Raw genomic sequence first — 18580 nt, forward strand, 5'->3', positions numbered from 1 at the left:
CTGCAGGTCTAACTGCCTCCTGAGTTGTACTCAGTACAAATATAACTCTTACAGTCTCTTTGAGAAATTAGAAAATATCCCAAATATGCCCTGTTCACAAAAAAGGGCATATTCAATTTACCCAATTATTATTGATCAGTCTCCTTTCAATTATCCACAAAGTGATGGAAAGTGTTGTAGACAGTGTTACACACTTGTTCACCAATCACTTACTCGCCAATATTCTGACTGGGCACCACCATAACAAGGTTCCAGATCTCATTGTGCACTTGGATCATGTATGCAAGAAAGAGCTGAACTCCAGTGGTGAGTGACTGCCCTTGACATTAAGATGGTGCTTTTAAAAGTATAAAACCAAGAAGACCTCATAAAATTGAAGTCAATGGGAATCAAGAAGAAAACACTCAACTATTCTGAGTCATATCTAGACAAACATGTGGTTGTGTTTGTTAGAGGTTAATCATCTCAACCCCAAAGTAATACTACAGAACTTCTTCAGGATAGATTCCTAGGCCCATGCATCTTATACTTTCTCATCAATGACCTTCCCTCTTATAGGAGGTCAAACATTATTGTGTTTTCGCCATTTGAACAATGTCCAAACCAAATCCATCCACTTGATTGGTACTCCATTCAACACCTTAAATGTTTATGTCTTGTTCTGGAGCACAGTATGTGAGCCATTGTATGTACCAACAACTGGCTAAAGCTTCTTTGAAAGCAGCGTCCAAGCCCAGGATCTCTGCCACTGAGAAGAATGAGGGCAACAGATGCATCGAAACATTGCAACTTCTAAGTTCTCCCTCAAGTCACTCATCATTCTGAATTGGAATTGTACCATCTATCCTTCATCGTCACTGGATCAAAATGCTGGAACTCCTTCTCTCACAGTACTTTGGGTGTACCTGAGCCACATGAACTTTAGTGGTTCAAGAACTTGCCTCACCATCACCTTCTCAGTGGCAATTAGACATTGGCAATAAATGTTAGCCTTGCCACCGATGCCCACATCAGATGAATGAATGCAAATCACTTGACTTAGTGTGGAACCAATGTGACAATGTTATCTTTAACTTGTAGAGACAGCTGTAACAGAAGCAAATCAGAAAACATTTACGATACAGTGATTTATTGCAATCTGGAATGCATGTTCTAAAAATGCAGAAGGAAATTCCATAAATACATAAAAGGAAATAATACAGGAGAAAGAGAGGGTGTAGGACTAATCAAGTTAACTCAAGGAGCCCACTGTACAGAAACGTAAGGATTTTATTCCATGATAATAGTTCATTTTAAATTATGTTTGGAACTGTAGTTTGCAAATGTAGGTTCACCTTCTGAATCATTAAAGTGTGATAAGAGTCATTGAACCATAGAGATATACAGGATGGAAACAGACCCTTTGGTCCAACTTGTCCATGCTGACCAGATATCCTAAATAAATCTAGTCCCATTTCACCAGCATTTGGCCCATATCCCTTAAACCCTTCCTATTCAAATACCCATACAGATGCCTTTTAAATGTTGTAATTGTACCAGCCTCCACCACTTCCTCTGGCAGCTTGTTCCATCCACGCACCACGCTCTGCATGGAAAAGTTGCCCCTTAGGTCCCTTTTAAATCTTTCCCCTCTCACCTTAAACCTTCCACCCCGGGGAAGAGACCTTGTCTATTTCCCGTATCTATGTCCCTCATAAATTAAAAAACCTGTATATGGTCACCCCTCAGCCACCGACGCTCCAAGGAAAATAACATCAGCCTATTCAGCCCCTCCCTACAGCTGAAACCCTTCAACCCTGGCAACATCCTTGTAAATCTTTTCTGAGCCCTTTCAAACTTCACAACATCCTTCCTATAGCAGGGAGACCAGAATTGAATGCAGTATTCCAAAAGTGGCCTAACCAATGTCCTGTACAGTCACAACATGACCTCCCAACTCATCTACTCAATAAAGACAAGCATACCAAACACTTTCTTCACTATCCTTTCTAGTAGTGATTCCACTTTCAAGAAACTACGCACACCACAGTCTCTTTGTTCAGCAACACTCGCCAGGAACTTACTCTTAATTGTACAAGTACAACCCTGATTTGTCTTTCCAAAATGCAGCACCTCACATGTATCTAAATTAAACGCCACCTGCCTCTCCTCGGCCCATTGGCCCGTCTGATCAAGATCCCTCTGAGGTAAAAGCTCTGAGGTAACCTTTTTTGCTGTTCACTACACATTCAATTTTGGTGTCATCTGCAAACTTACTAACCATACCTCCCACGTTCACATCCAAATCATTTACGTAAATGACGAAAAGCAGTGGATCCAGCACTGATCCTTGTGGCACACCGCTGGTCACAGGCCTCCAGTCTGTAAAGCAACCCTCCACCACTGCTCTCGGTCTTCTACTTTCGAGCCAGTTCTGTATCCAAATGGCGAGTTCTCCCTGTATTCCATGTGATCTAATCTTGCTAACCAGTCTATCATGAGGAACCTTGTCGATCGCCTGACTGAAGTCCATTTAGATCACATCCATTGCTCTGCCCTCATCAATCCTCTTCATTACTTCTTCAATAAACTCAATCAAATTCGTGTAACACGATTTCCCACGCACAAAGCTATGTTGACATCCCTAATCAGTCCTTGCCTTTGCAAATACGTGTAAATCCTGTCCCCCAGGATTCCCTCCAACAACTTGTCCACCACCGATGTCAGGCTGACCGGTCTATAGTTCTTTGGCTTTTCCTTACTACCTTTCTTAAATAGTGGCACCACGTTAGCCAACCTCCAGTCTTCCGGCACCTCATCTGTGGCTGTCAATAATACAAGTATCTCAGCCAGAGGCCCAGCAATCATTTCCCTACCATCCCACAGAGTTCTAGAGTACACCTGATCAGGTCCCCGTGTGTTATCCATGTTCAGCACCTCCTCCTCTGTAATATGGACATTTTTCTTTTTTTTTCCTTTTAGAACTAGGAGCAGGAGTAGGCCATCTGGCCCTTCGAGCCTGCTCCGCCATTCAATAAGATCATGGCTGATCCTTTCGTGGACTCAGATCCACTTACCCGCGTTCTCACCGTATCCCTTAATTCCTTTATTGTTCAAAAAAAATCTACCTTTTTATTAAAAACATTTACTGAAGTAGCGTCAACTACTTCACTGGGCAAGGAATTCCATAGATTAACAACCCTCGAGGTGAAGAAATTCCTTCTCAGTTCAGTCCTAAATCTGCTCCCTCTAATCTTGAGGTTATGCCCTCTTATCCTAGCTTCACCTGCCAGTGGAAACATCCTCTCTACTTCTATCTTATCTAGTCCCTTCATAATTTTATATGTTTCTATAAGATCCCCCCTCAATCTTTTGAATTCCAATGAATATAATCCCAATCTACTCAGTCTCTCCTCATAAGCCAACCCCCTCAACTCCGGAATCAATCTAGTGAACCTCCTTTGCACCCCCTCCAGTGCCAGTACATCCTTTCTCAAGTAAGGAGACCAAAACTGCACACAGTACTCCAGGTGTGGCCTCACCAGCACCTTGTACAGCTGCAACATAACCTCTCTGCTTTTTATTTCAATCCCTTTAGCAATGAAGGACAAAATTCCATTTGCCTTCCTAATTACTTGTTGTACCTGCAGACCTACCTTCTGTGATTCATGCACAAGGACACCCAGGTCCCTCTGCATAGCAGCATGCTGCAACTTTTTACCATTCAAGTAATAATCCTTTTTACTATTACTCCTACCAAAATGTATGACTTCACATTTATTTACATTGTATTCCATCTGCCAGACCTTTGCCCACTCACTCAATGTATCTATGTTCCTCTGCAAAGTTTCACAGTCCTCTGCACATTTTGCTTTGCCACTCATCTTAGTGTCATCTGCAAACTTTGACACCTTACACGTGGTCCCCAACTCCAAATCATCTATATAAATTGTAAATAATTGCGGTCCCAACACCGATCCCTGAGGCACACCACTAGTCACTGACTGCCAGCTAGAATAGCACTCATTTACCCCTACTCTTTGCCTCCTGTTAGTCAACCAATCCTCTATCCATGCTAATACTTTACCCTTAATGCCATGCATCCTTATCTTATGCAGTAACCTCTTGTGCGGTACCTTGTCGAAGGCCTTTTGGAAATCTAGGTACACCACATCCACTGGGTCCCTATTGTCCACCTTGCTCATAATGTCTTCATAGAATTCCAAAAGATTTGTCAAGCATGACCTGCCCTTCATGAACCCATGCTGCATCTGCCCAACGGGACAATTTCTATCAAGATGCCTTGCTATTTCTTCCTTGATAATAGGCTCAAGCATCTTCCCCACTACAGAGGTTAAGCTAACCGGTCTATAATTCCCCAATTTTTGTCTACTTCCCTTTTTAAACAGTGGCGTCACATTTGCTGTTTTCCAATCTGCTGGGACTGCCCCAGAGTCCAGCGAATTTTGGAAAATTACCGCCAGCGCACCTGCTATTTCTCCCGCCATCTCTTTTAGTACCCTGGGATGCATTCCATCAGGGCCAGGAGACTTACCAATCCTTAGCTCCATTAGCTTGCCCAACACTACCTCTTCCGTAATAATGATTGTTTCCAGGTCCTCACTTACCTTCGTCTCTTTGTCTATTACTGGCATGTTATTAGTGTCCTCCACTGTGAAGACCGATACAAAATACCTGTTCAATGCCTCGGCCATTTCATCATATCCCATAACTAAATTCCCCTTCTCATGCTCTAAAGGGCCAACGTCTACTTTAGCCACTCTTTTTCGTTTTATATATTTATAGAAACTTTTGCTATCTGTCTTTATATTCTGTGCTAGTTTTTTTTCATGTTCTATCTTCCTTTTCTTTATAGCTCTTTTTGTGGCTTTCTGTTGACCTTTAAAGTTTTCCCAATCTTCTAGTTTCATGCTGTTTTTGGCCACTTTGTATGCCTTCTCTTTCAATTTGATAGCCTCCCTTATTTCTTTAGACACCCACGGCAGAATACCCCTTTTCTTACAGTCCTTCCTTTTCATTGGAATATACTTTTGCTGAGCACTTTGAAAAATTGCTTTGAAAGTCCTCCACTGCTCGTCAACTGTCCCACCATAAAATCTTTGTTTCCAGTTTACTTTAGCCAAGTCCTCCCTCATTCTGTTGTAGTTCCCCTTGTTCAAGCACAGGGCCCTGGTATTGGATTTTACCTTCACACTCTCCATCTGTATTCTAAATTCAACCATACTGTGATCACTCCTTCCCAGAGGATCCCTAACAATGAGGTCATTAATTATTCCTGTCTCATTACACAGGACCAGATCTAGGATAGCTTGCTCCCGCGTTGGTTCCATTACATACTGTTCAAGAAAACTATCACGGATACACTCAATGAACTCCTCCTCAAGGCTACCCTGACCGAGCTGATTCGACCAATCTACATGTAGGTTAAAATCCTCCATGATAATTGCCGTACCATTTTTACAGGTATTAGTTATTTCTTTGTTTATTGCCCGCCCCAATGTGACGTTATTATTTGGTGGCCTATAGACTACGCATATCAGTGACTTTTTCCTCTTAGAATTTCTAATTTCCACCCAAATGGATTCAACCTCATTCTCCATAGAACCTATATCATCTCTCAGCACCGCCCTGATGGCGTCCTTGAATATCAGAGCTACACCACCTCCCTTACCTTCCTGTCTGTCCTTCCGAATAGTCTGGTACCCTTGGATATTTAACTCCCAGTCGTGACCATCCTGTAACCATGTCTCCGTAATGGCCACCAAATCATATTCATTCGCGATGATTTGTGCCGTTAACTCATCAACCTTGTTACGAATGCTACGAGCATTCAGGTAAAGTGCCTTTATGCTAGATTTCTTACCCTCATGATTTCCAACATCTCTAATAATATCTCCTGAGTTATCCTTTCTTTTTGCTTCTTTCATAGTCTGCCTTGAACTTAAACCCTCCTGCACACATGCTAACCTGCTGCATACCTTTTTATTTACCATCATACTCCCTGTCGTTTTCCCTTTCCCTTCCCCCCAACTCACTAGTTTAAAGTCATAGTGAACACCCTATTTATCCTTTTCGCAAGAACACTGGTTCCAGATCGGTTCAGGTGGAGACCGTCCCATCGGTACAGATCCCTCTGGTTCCAAAACTGATGCCAATGCCCCATGAAATGGAAACCCTCTTTCCCACACCACTCCCTTAGCCACGTGTTTACTTCCCTAATTTTCTTATCCCTAAGCCAATTTGCACGTGGCTCGGGCAGTAATCCGGAGATTATGACCCTCGAGGACCTGTTCCTTAATTTCGTTCCTAGTGCTTGATAATCCCCAAACAGGTCCTCCATCCTAGCCTTGCCTATGTTGTTCATCCCAACGTGGACCACAACAACTGGATCCTCCCCCTCCCGCTCCAATATCCTTTCAAGCCGGTCAGAGATGTCCTGCACCCTGGCACCGGGCAGGCAACACACCATGCGGGACTCCCGATCCGGCTTGCAAAGGATACTATCCATCCCCCTAACTATAGAATCCCCTATAACTACCACTTGTCTTTCTGCTCCCCCCTCTTGAATGGCCTTCTACACCATGGTGCCGCGGTGAGCTGGCTCATCCTCCCCGCAGCCCTTTTCCTCAGCCACAGAGGGAGCAAGTATCTCATACCTGTTGGATAAGGTCAAAAGCTGAGGCTCCTCCACTCCAAATATATTCCCGGCAGCCCCCTGGTCCTCGCTGTCGCCTCTCCCTCTGCTGCTGGAAAAAAAATTTCAAGATTTATTTATTTCCCCACATTCTCTATCTTCCATTTCCTTCTCCACAGCAAACACTGATGCAAAATACTTGTTTAGTATCTCCCCCATCTCCTGCAGTTCCACAAGTAGGCGGCATTGCTAATCTTTAAGGGGCCCTTTTCTCTCCCTATTTACCCTTTTGTCCACAATATATTAGACCTAATGGTAATGGGTTATATAATTTTTGAGCTTTTATCAGGATTTTATTAAATCTGGTATGCTTAATTAAAATTTCAGCACTAATTTCCTCACGTTTTGATGCTAAGTCATAGCATAAATCCCTGACAGCCCTTTCATTTGCTGAGTGTAAGGTGGTTAGTTTCCCACTTAGCCTGTAGATATTATACTCCTCGATAATGCATAGTATTGTTGAGTCTCTCCACAAATACATAAGGGATTAGTACTGAGACAGTGATAGAGGTCGTCTTCACAGGGGCCCTAAACTTGTTCGACAAGGCCCACTGTCATCATGGCAGTTGAAAGCCTTCCATTTGACAGATGGGATTTGTCACAAGAAAAAAAGCTTGTTAGTCACCTCCTGTGTTTCCAAACCCTTGATCCAAAGGATGTCTGCTGGTGGATCTTCCTCAGGAAGATTGCTCCATGTCAAGATGCTGAAATAGAAAGTGTGTGGTAGGTGGGTCAAACAAATTGTCTGGAGTGTGTAAGTAAAACACAGCGTGAATGGTTTCAGACAGCTTTTTTCTGGTTGACTGATAATTGGTTTTAAACAAGGGAAGCCAAGAAGTGGTGTTGAAAGCAGGTTTCCAGTTATAATGCACATTGATGCATGCAATTGAGTGTCGAAAGGTGTGTGTAGGTGAGCTTTGTCAAATAGGTGCACATTACTCTACTAAGCAGTATGATAGGATAAGTACTGAGATCTGGAGTGTTGTGGTAACAGTGCCCTGAGAAGATATAGCACATTTGGTTAATGACTTGTTTTTGATTTTGAGCTTTGCTTCTGTCTTCTTTTGAGGTTCCCAGAAGATCAAAGCCCTTTCTATAATTGTTCCCAATAGAGTTGATTTTGCGATCATGCTTTAGTCTCTGGCCATCCATGTACACATGCAATTTCATTTTGACACATGCATCATGGAAATGGAATATAGGGGCTATAATGTTATAGAGATTCAACATGCGATGCCATGTGCTGCAGTAGTCCATCAACTTTCAGAAGTCTTTGTTAGGGATTTGGTAAGGAATACAAGAGAATAGGGCTTAGGTGACAGAAGAGACCTCACAGCATTGATGAACTTTTTGGATGTGGTTGTTGCGAGGTCATTGGTTTGTATTTTTTGAACAGCACAGGTGCTAGTACTGAGCCCTGAGAATGATAGAATAGAGTTGAGGAGCTAAGTGGCTAAATAAGAGCTAAATAGGACATGTTCCTTAGTCCTATGAAGAACCGATTAGAATTTAATGGCCCACCCCATTTTAGAAAGTGACGATTTTGGTTTCGTTTATCTTGAAAAAAGATCTCAATGAATTTCCAGCAACTCTATTTGGCAAGCTATCCTCCAAGATTAATGCTTTCCATGAAGCAATTACCAGTTGACAAAAGATGTCCAGTTTAAATAAACTCAGGATCTAGGTGTTTTTAACAGCAGCATAATGCTATTGTGCTATTCGATTTCAAAAGGGCAATACGTTTATAGAAAACTCTGTTGTAACATTGTCTTACACAATGCATTTCAGAATGAATGTTATCTAAATGGAAAGCTTTACTGGTGGGAGAAACCATTTATTTGCATAAAATTCTGTCAACATACACAAGTCACTTCCTTGCTGATATAATTCATGAGTTTCCAGCCAAGTTATAGTAAATCTCAAATTGAACAATGCATTAGAGTTACATAAAACAGATATGGCAATTTCATGCTATTTTTGGAATTCACCTTGCAATGACTAACTTTTAATGTTTGGACTTTAGTAATTTGTGGAATTGGTGTTCTGATGTTCTGTTTCCTCAACTTTTGAAGAAGTGGAGGTAAAGCATTGTAGGATTATGACGTGACCAGTCGAAACTTACATTATATTGAGCTGACATCTGCAATTTTCACAGATGTTGGGGAGAATGTAAAATATGTTGACTGTATAAGATTTGGCTGCAGACTTCAACCAGCATTGTTGCATCCCTTGAGCCAGACCATGCTATTTTCAGTGATGAACGTTTCCTTGTTGATGCCATAGTTGAACTTGACTTGGGAAAAGTTCAATTTTCCAAAGATAAAGAAAATCAATTTATAGCAAAAATAAATAACTCTGCAGGAAGAGCAGTGAGTTTGCTTATGTCTTGCAGCATATAACAAATATTAATCCTGTGATTAATTTTAGCAGGTAATGGGATCCTAACTATTTTATTTTTACAATTATTGGTGCAGCAAATTTCAGCTTAGGTTAGAGAGGAGAATATAGGTAAATACATTTTAATGTTGATCGCGTAGCTTGACAATCCCTTTGTCTTTTGTACTGGGTCTCTACACTATCTGTTCCTTTCACCACCCTTCCATTTCTGTCAAACCATTTTCTAACCCCTGTCAGATCTGAGGAAGAGTTATACTGGGCTTGAAATGTTGTTTCTGTTTCTCTCTCTAATGAGCAAATGATTCTGTAACTTCATCATTGAGAGAACTGACAAATGTTTGAGTATAGGAGTTGGGACATCATGTTGAGGTTGTACAGGATGTTGTTGAGGCCTCTTCAGGAGTACTGTGTGCAGTTCTGGTCACCCTATTATAGAAAAGATATTATTAAACTGGAAAGGGTTCAGAAAAGATTTACAAAGCTGTTGCCGGGAATGGAGGGTTGAGATTTAAAAATAGACTGGAAAGGTTGGGACTTCTTTTCACCAGAGCGTAGGAGGTTGAGAGGTGACCTTATTGAGGTCTATAAAATCATGAGAGGCATAGATGAGATAAATAACAATGGTCTTTTCCTTGGGGTGTGGGAGTCCAAAACCGGGGGCATATTTTTAAGGGGAGAGGAGAAAGCGTTAGAGAGGACTTAAGGGGAAATTTTTTACACAGACGTGGTTCAAGTATGAAATGAACTGCCAGAGAAAGTGGTGGACGCATGTACAGTTGTGATGTTTAAAAAACATTTGGATATGTTTATGTCTAGGAAAAAGTTTGGAGGGATATGGGCCAAGCGTAGGAAGGTCGGACTAGTTTAGTTTGGGAACATGGTCAGCGTGGACTGGTTGGAACAAAGAATCTGTTTGCGTACTGTATAACTCTATGATTGTACGTTGTTCAGAAATGGTTACAGTAGCAAAGCATAATGGTTAAACAAGAATCTGTGTCAATCTCAGTTGAATAAAGAAGTGGAACTTTAAATTCACATAATGGCTTCGGCAAACGCAAGTCTCATAAAACCACTTCAGAATACCCCGCACACCAAACTGGATGTGAACAGTGGATTCTGGCAAGTACTTCTGAATGAAGACTCCAGAAAGCTAACTATCCTTATTACATCTTTTTAATGTTTTTGTTTTAATAGGTTGCCCTTCAAAATAGCACCTACTTTTCAAAGATCAATTTCAAACAATTTGGAAGGTGTTGACAGGGTCATAGGTCACATGAACAACATAGTAACACACAGAATCACAAAAGAATGACATGATCAAGAAATTATAGCAGTCATGAAATTGCTTTTGAATGTAGATCGAACATTAAATCGAAAAGTGTGAGTTTGCAGAACTGAAAAGAAAAAGTTAGAGTGTATTGCAAGCTACTGGACTCACAGCAGATAGTAAACCAATGCCATGAGGCAATTTCTAATACCAAGAATCACCACCAATTTTCAGAGGTTCACTGGGGATCACACAGGGCCTACTAAATTTGCAGTGGTAGGAGAATAACCACTAGTCAATGTTAACAAGATGTAGTTTATTGCATGATAGCAGTTGGGTACAATTTGCATTAATTTGTTAAATCCTGTTACTAATGACCAAGAGACCTGTAGTTATAAGTCTTCAGTTCATGAGGTTCTACGTTGCTCTGTCTTGTCCCCTTGCAAATCTTCATTAGAACCCTATTAGAGCAAATTACTTACCAAAAACAATAGCCAGGGGAGGTGATGGCCCAGTGGTGTTATCACTGGACTGTTAATCTAGTGACCCAGGTTATGTTCCGGAGACCTGGGTTCAAATCCTACTATGGCAGATGGTGGAATTCTAATTCAATAAATAATTGGAATTAAGAGTTTAATGATGACCATAAATCCATTGCTAAATGTTGGGAAACCAAAGATTGTCCTTACCTGGTCTGGCCTACATGTGACTCTGGACCCACAGCAATGGGGTTGACTCTTAACTGCCCCCTGGGCAATAAATGCTGCTTAGCCAGCAATACCCTCATCCTGTGAATGAATAAAGGAAAAATATCTCTTCCATTATGGCATGGAATGCCTGGGAATAGATTTATACATATGAACTAGGCGGACTCTTTTGAACTCCACCAGTTGAGATCATGGGCAAGATCTTCATTTTTGTCATGGACTGCAACTTGAGGAGGATTTAAGTAAACCTTCTCCACAAGATCATAGCAGAAACAATGATAGAATCTTGTCAAGAAATTCTTCTCAATGCATGGCATTTCAGACCTTGTAGATTTCACACAACAGCCCACAGTCTGCAAATTAACAGTGCAATAGGTTTGCACGAGTACAATTTTATGCATGTCACAGTTTTACCATTCTATCAAATGATTGGAAAAGCCAAGTGAGGAATTTGTACAATCAAAACATTACTGAAAAAAGTGCAAAAATTTAAATTAATTAAGCTATAGATTTTTACCACTACAGAATGGATTATCATTGTCAGAATTATTGACAGGGAGGAGATTACAAGTACAACTTCTACTTCTGTTTCAGAAGTTACAGCCAAACATCACTGAGAGTGATCTTAACAGGGTGAAGAAGATCAAAGGGGAAACCAGACTAGAAATTTTAATAACAGGACATGAGAGTCACTAGAGTTACAGATTGGAAAGGGTGAGATAGAGATTAACAGAGGGAAGAAAAATAAACACAGCAACCAAGATCAGATAGGGTTGAAATGGATCATGGAATAATCTGAAGAAATCATAGTGCATTAATATAAGTAAACAATAAAGCAATAAAAATGTGAAATTATTTCTCAGAAGTAAAAGAGGAACAAAATGTTCCACAACCACCTAGGACAGAAAACACTCTGACTGAGCAATGGAAGATGGCAGGGCATCAAAACCCTCAGAATGAGAACACAGACAACTCAGGGAGATTGGCCAAAGCACCAAGAAGGCTTGTACAATAAAGTCTGAGACTTTGGAGGCAAAACGTTCATAAGAGGGATAAGGACTTAGGGGGAGATGTAGAGTAATGTGACATCAACAGAATGTATAATGAAGGTCATAGGTAATGATGATTGTGTCATGTGATTATGCAGGTGATCTGAAATGACACAGAAGCTCTACCAAAATCTAAAACAATGTGTGCATTTTTTATGCTGTAAATTAAGAGCTTTGTAAAATGCACTCCTGACTGAAGAGGCAGTACTTGGGAAATGAGTGCCAGTTTGATGTCATATAGATAATGATAGTTATCAAATCCCTCCATGACTTGCTTCATCCTCCAACCTACCCCAGTCTTCATAATCTCTTCCAGGTCTACAGATTTCCAGGGTAGGTGCACTCTTCTAACTTTAACCTCTTGAGAATCCTTGCTTTTAATCACTACACAATTAGTGGCTTTGCCTTCTGCCAAGCTCAGAACACCCTCCTCCATCTCCAAAAGACATTTGATGAAGTACCACACTGCAGACCTGTCAGCAAAGTTAGAGCTCATGGAATAAAATAAACAGTAGCAGCAACATGCATAAAGAATTGGCTATGTGACAGGAAACAGACAGTCATGATGAATAGTTGTTCTTCAGACTGGAGAAAGTTTTATAGCGGAGTTCCCTAAGGATTAGAGTTCATGCCCTAGCACTTCCTGATATATATTAATAAACTAATTCTTGGCATACGGGGCGCAATTTCAAAATTTGCGGCATTACCAAACTTGGACGTTGAGGAGATTCATGTTGAGCTTCAAAGGAATCCAGCCAGGTTGGTAGAATGGATGTATAAGTAGTGGAATGAATGCAGAGAAGTGTGAGGTGATTCATTTTGCGAAGAAGAATGAGGAGAATCAATAGAAAATAAAGTGTACAATTTTATAAGTTTGCAGAAGCAGAGAGACCTCTGTCTATATGTAACTAAATAATTGAAGGTGGCAGGACAGATTGAGGGAGTGCTTAATAAAGCTTATGGCATCCTTTATGCAAATCTCCTTTGAGAGGAGATTTGATAGAGCTGTTTAAAATCATGGCGAGTTTAGACAGAGTAGGCAAGGACTAACTGTTCCCACTGCTGAAAAGATTGAGAATAAGATGCACAGCTTTAACGTAATGGGCAAAAGAAACAATGGTGACATGAGGGAAAGCTTTTTTTAACATTGTGAGTAGTTGGAAGCTGGAGTGCACCTGCTTGAGAATGTGTTGGAGGTAGGCTCAATTGAAGCATTCAAGAGTGAGAATTGGACTGGGAGCTGAAAAGGAAAAATGTGCAGGGAAACTGGGGAATGGGCACCAGGTGAATTGCTCCTTTAGATAAGCATGACAGGTTGAATTTTCTTCCATGTAACCACTTTGTAACTCAATGATTTGACCTTGCTTTCCACCCTTAAGGATATTCCCTAAACTTGCTCTTTTCAGCGAGTTTTATTGTCACCCAAATATATGAATTAGGAGAATAAGTAGTCCATTTAACTGCTTGGACCTGTTCTACCATTTAATAGGGCCACGTCTGAAATGATTGTGTCCTCAAGTTCACATTCCTGCCTATCTCTGAAAATATTTGACTCCTTTGTTAATCAGAATGGAGCTATTTCTACCTGAAAAGCATTCACTCATTTCAACTCCACCACTATCTGGGGAAGAGAGTTTCAATGTTTCACAACCCTGACAGAATATAAAAAAAATGCATCTCCACCTTAAGTAGGAGACCACTTATTTTCCACCTGTGTCCCCTGGTTCTAGTCTCTCTTTCAAAGGAAACATCTTTCAACATCTACCCTGTGAAATCCTCTCAGGATCTTATATGTAGGATCAGCTCTCATTTTTCTAAGCTCCAATATGTACAGGCCCAGATAATCCAAGTTTTCCTCATAAAAGAGACTGCTCCCCCTCCCCACCATCCTATTTCAACTGAGCGAACTTTCTCTGAATTGTTTTTAACACCTTGATACATTTCCTTAAATAAAGGAGACCAAAGCTGTCATGTCTGCAGTGCAGAGATAGCAGGAACTGCAGATGCTGGAGAATCTGAGATAACAAGGCGTAGAGCTGGATGAACACAGCAGGCCAAGGAGCATCAGAGGAGCAGGAAGGCTGACGTTTCGGGCCTAGACCCTTTTTCAGAAATGGGGGAGGGGATGGGGGTTCTGAAATAAATAGGGAGAGAGGGGGAAGCGGATAGAAAATGGATAGAGGAGAAGATAGGTGGAGAGGAGACAGACAGGTCAAAGAGGCAGGGATGGAGCCAGTAAAGGTAGGTGGGGAGTTAAGGAGGAGATAAGTCAGTCCAGGGAGGACGGACAGGTCAAGGGGGCCGGATGAGGTTAGTAGGTTGGAGATCGGGGTGGGGCTTGAGGTGTGAGGAGGGGATAGGCGGGAGGAAGGACAGGTTAGGGAGGTGGGGACAAGCTGGGCTGGTTTTGGGATGCGAAAAGGGGAGGGGAGATCTTGAAGAAGGTTGCAGGATCAGTACCTCATATTCCGCTTGGGAACCCTGCAGTCCAATGGTATCAATGTGGACTTCACAAGCTTCAAAATCTCCCCTCCCTCTACTGCATCCAAAAACCAGCCCAGCTTGTCCCCACCTCCCTAACCTGTCCTTCCTCCCGCCTATCCCCTCCTCACACCTCAAGCCCCACCCCGATCTCCAACCTACTAACCTCATCCGGCCCCCTTGACCTGTCCGTCCTCCCTGGACTGACCTATCTCCTCCCTAACTCCCCACCTACCTTTACTGGCTCCATCCCTGCCTCTTTGACCTGTCTGTCTCCTCTCCACCTATCTTCTCCTCTATCTATCTTCAATCCGCCTACCCCTCTCTCTCTCTATTTATTTCAGAACCCCCTTTCCCTCCTCCATTTCTGAAGAAGGGTCTAGGCCTGAAACGTCAGCCTTCCTGCTCCTCTGATGCTGCTTGGCCTGCTGTGTTCATCCAGCTCTACACCTTGTTATGTCTACAGTGCAGATTGGTATCATACTCTGTTTTACAATGGCCCAGGACTTCTGGTCTCTGGGTAGTCAGAGACTGAACAAACTTCTATAGGTGTAAGTTAAAACTCTGTGAAGTCTTGCTGTGAGTTTAAACTTTTGATGGGCAATTTCCTATTATCTGGAACCCTTTGAAAAAAATCTCCAATTTTAAAGTGATCTGACTCAGTTACCTGAATAGTTACTCATCGAATTGTAGAAGTATTAAAAACAGTTCTAACTCCCACATGTAGAGCTGCACCCAACAATTTCACATTAGCCCCTTGGCCCGACATGATTGCTCCTGTGATATGACTTAACCAACACCTGACTTGACCTGACCATCCCCTCAGCCCAAATCAACCTGATAACTCTCCAACCACTGAGCCCCAACTCTTCAATTAAACATCATCCCCACCTGAACTAGCCTGACTATGTCACACTGGCCCACCTGCCACCCTAAACCCTGCCACCTACATCCTTACACACTTACAGATTTACCTTCACTCTGTAACTTCTCAAAGAGGCTTTGGGACCTTTAAACTGTGTTAACTTAACAGTATTTGGCAACTAGTGCTAACACAAAATTAAGTGACTTCAAGTAAGATGCTCTGCACTAATTCCAATGAGGATTGCTGCACTGTGTCAAATATGAAGCATCCTGTGTTGGGAGGGAGACCTGAAAACTCATTACAAAGCAAGTAGCAAACTTTTTGTATGATCTAATTCATGGATAGGATTTTGACGCATGTTAGAAGATTTGTCTAATCCTTCTGTGAAATACCTTGAGAAATTTTATGACGCTGAATTCCCCTTATAATTACAAGTTGTTGATGATGTACTTGACTGCAAATTGTTAAGTTAGCTCACACTCCTCTCTGGTGAGGTTTTGGCAATCACTGTAAGACCCAACTGTTCTAAAGATTTGTTTCTTGACTGAGTCTAAATTCATTTGACCTGTTACATTAGCAGGAATGTGGCCTATCACACTGATTTCTGACAATTAAAACTGCTGGCAGAATGTCTTTGAAGCATTCACATCTAATTAATTGATCACTTACACCACAATGGTAGCCTCAGAATAACAATAAACAAAACAGAATGTAATTCCACCTGATTCTCCACAACATATTCAAAGATTCAACTCGATTTACAAATCAAGTCTAGCATTGGTATGAAGAGCTTCTAGTTTCATATTCAGAAGTCACATGATACAAGGTTATAGTCCAACAGGTTTATCTGGAATCACACAAGCTTTCGGAGCACAGCCCCTTTGTCAGGTGCAGTAAGAGCAGGGCACACAAGCACAGGGTTTATAGGCAGAGAGATCAAAACATCATACAACTGGTATGAGTCGAGTGTCAGTTGCTAAATCTCTGCAGGTGACCAAGAGTGTGTAAAGTGTTTATAAAGTCAATGTTGGTGAGGTGCTGTCGTGACAATCAGGCAGAGCCATAGGAATATACAGAAGGTGAGATCTCAGGTCAGACACTGATTTGTAGGTGTGAGACTTTGTTCAGAATCTGGCTTACAGTTTTAACCTGGAATCAGTCTGGTTTTATTCCAAAAACCAGACTTTATAAGATGTCACACTCATTGATTGTGGCTACAAATTGTGTGTTTTTTGAACAAAATAGAATGTTTCTGCAAATAAACAAGCATCTTGGATGAAACGATTCACCCCACAGATTTGTGTGTGTGTGCAAATGCGTGCTTGAGACAGAGAGTGTGTGAGAGAGTGTATGTGTGTGTGAGAGTGTGTGTGTGGGAGAGTGTGTATGTGGGAGAGTGTGTGTGCATTTGAGAGAGTGTAATAAGTAATTCAAAACTATACAAACTAATTAAGGTGGAGAGATAATAACAATTTATCAAGGTGTTGCTGTCAAAACAGGACAGTAAGGAAGATTTTACAGATACAGAACAGTGTGGTGCGGTCGCCTGTAGCGCAACATGAACCCAAGATCATGGTGGAGGCCATCCTCATGGATGACCCCAAGGACGGCCTCCATCATGGGTGTGACCACACACACACACATGCACTCACTCACACACACACACACACACACACTCTCACACACATACACACACACACACTCTCACACACCCACACTCACTCTTTCTCTCTGTCTCACAAACACACTCTCTCACACACAAACACACTTACACACACACTCTCACACACACACACTCTCTCACTTTTGCACACAGACACAGACACACACACTCTCACACACACACAGACACACACATAGCCACACACACACACACTCTCTCACACACAGACTCTCACACACACACACACATGCATACTCTCTCACACACACACTCTCTTACACTCACATGCACAATCACACACACTCACTCTCTCTCTCACACACACACACTCAAACCCACACTCTCTCTCTCACACACACACTCTTGCTCTCACACACACAATCACATACATACACTCTCACATACACACTCTCATACACACACATTCTCTCACTCTCACACACACTCACACACACTCCCTCATGCACACACTCTCTCTCACACACACACGCTCTCACACATACGCACACTCTCTCACACACACACTCTTTCTCTCACAGACACACGTTCTCAGACACACACACACACGCTCTCAGACACACACACACTCTCACACACACACACATGCACACACTCATAAACAGACACGCACACATTCACACACACATGCTCTCACACACATACACACACACACACGCTCTCACACACACATGCACACACTCTCTCACAATCTCTCACGTGCACACACACACATTCACACACACACTCTCACAAACACACACTCTCACTCACACACACACTTTCATACACACGCACACACTCACACACACTCACTCTCTCTCACACACGCTCTCTCTCACACATACACACATTTTCACATGCACTCTTACACACACACGCTCTCACACACATGCACTCTTTCACACACACTCACACACACACTCTCACACATGCACTCTCCCACACACATTCCCACACACACTCACACACACACCCTCTCATACACACACACGCTCACACTTACACAAACACGTTCTCACACACACATACACACACTCTCACACACATATACACACACTCACACCCAGTCTCTCACACACATATGCTCTCTCAGACAGTCTCGCACTCAAGTGCACACATACATGCACACACACATGCACTCCCTCTCTCTCTCCACTCCCTCCCCTCCACACACACACAAATGTGCATAAATCTGTGGGGTTAAGCATTTCATCCAAGATGTTTGTTTATTTGCAGATACATTCTATTTTCTTCAAAAAGCACACAATTTGTAGCCACAATCAATGAGCATGGCATCTTATAAAGTCTGGTTTTCGGAATAAAACCAGCCTGATTCCAGGCTAAAACTGTGAGACAGATTCTGAACAAAGTCTCACACCTACAATTCAGTTTCTGACCTGAGATCTCACCTTCTGTATATTCCTATGGCTCTGCCTGATTGTCATGAGAGCGCAGCA

Source organism: Rhincodon typus, chromosome 28 (genome assembly GCF_021869965.1).
Source record: "Rhincodon typus isolate 14 chromosome 28, sRhiTyp1.1, whole genome shotgun sequence".
Taxonomy (NCBI): Eukaryota; Metazoa; Chordata; class Chondrichthyes; order Orectolobiformes; family Rhincodontidae; genus Rhincodon; species Rhincodon typus.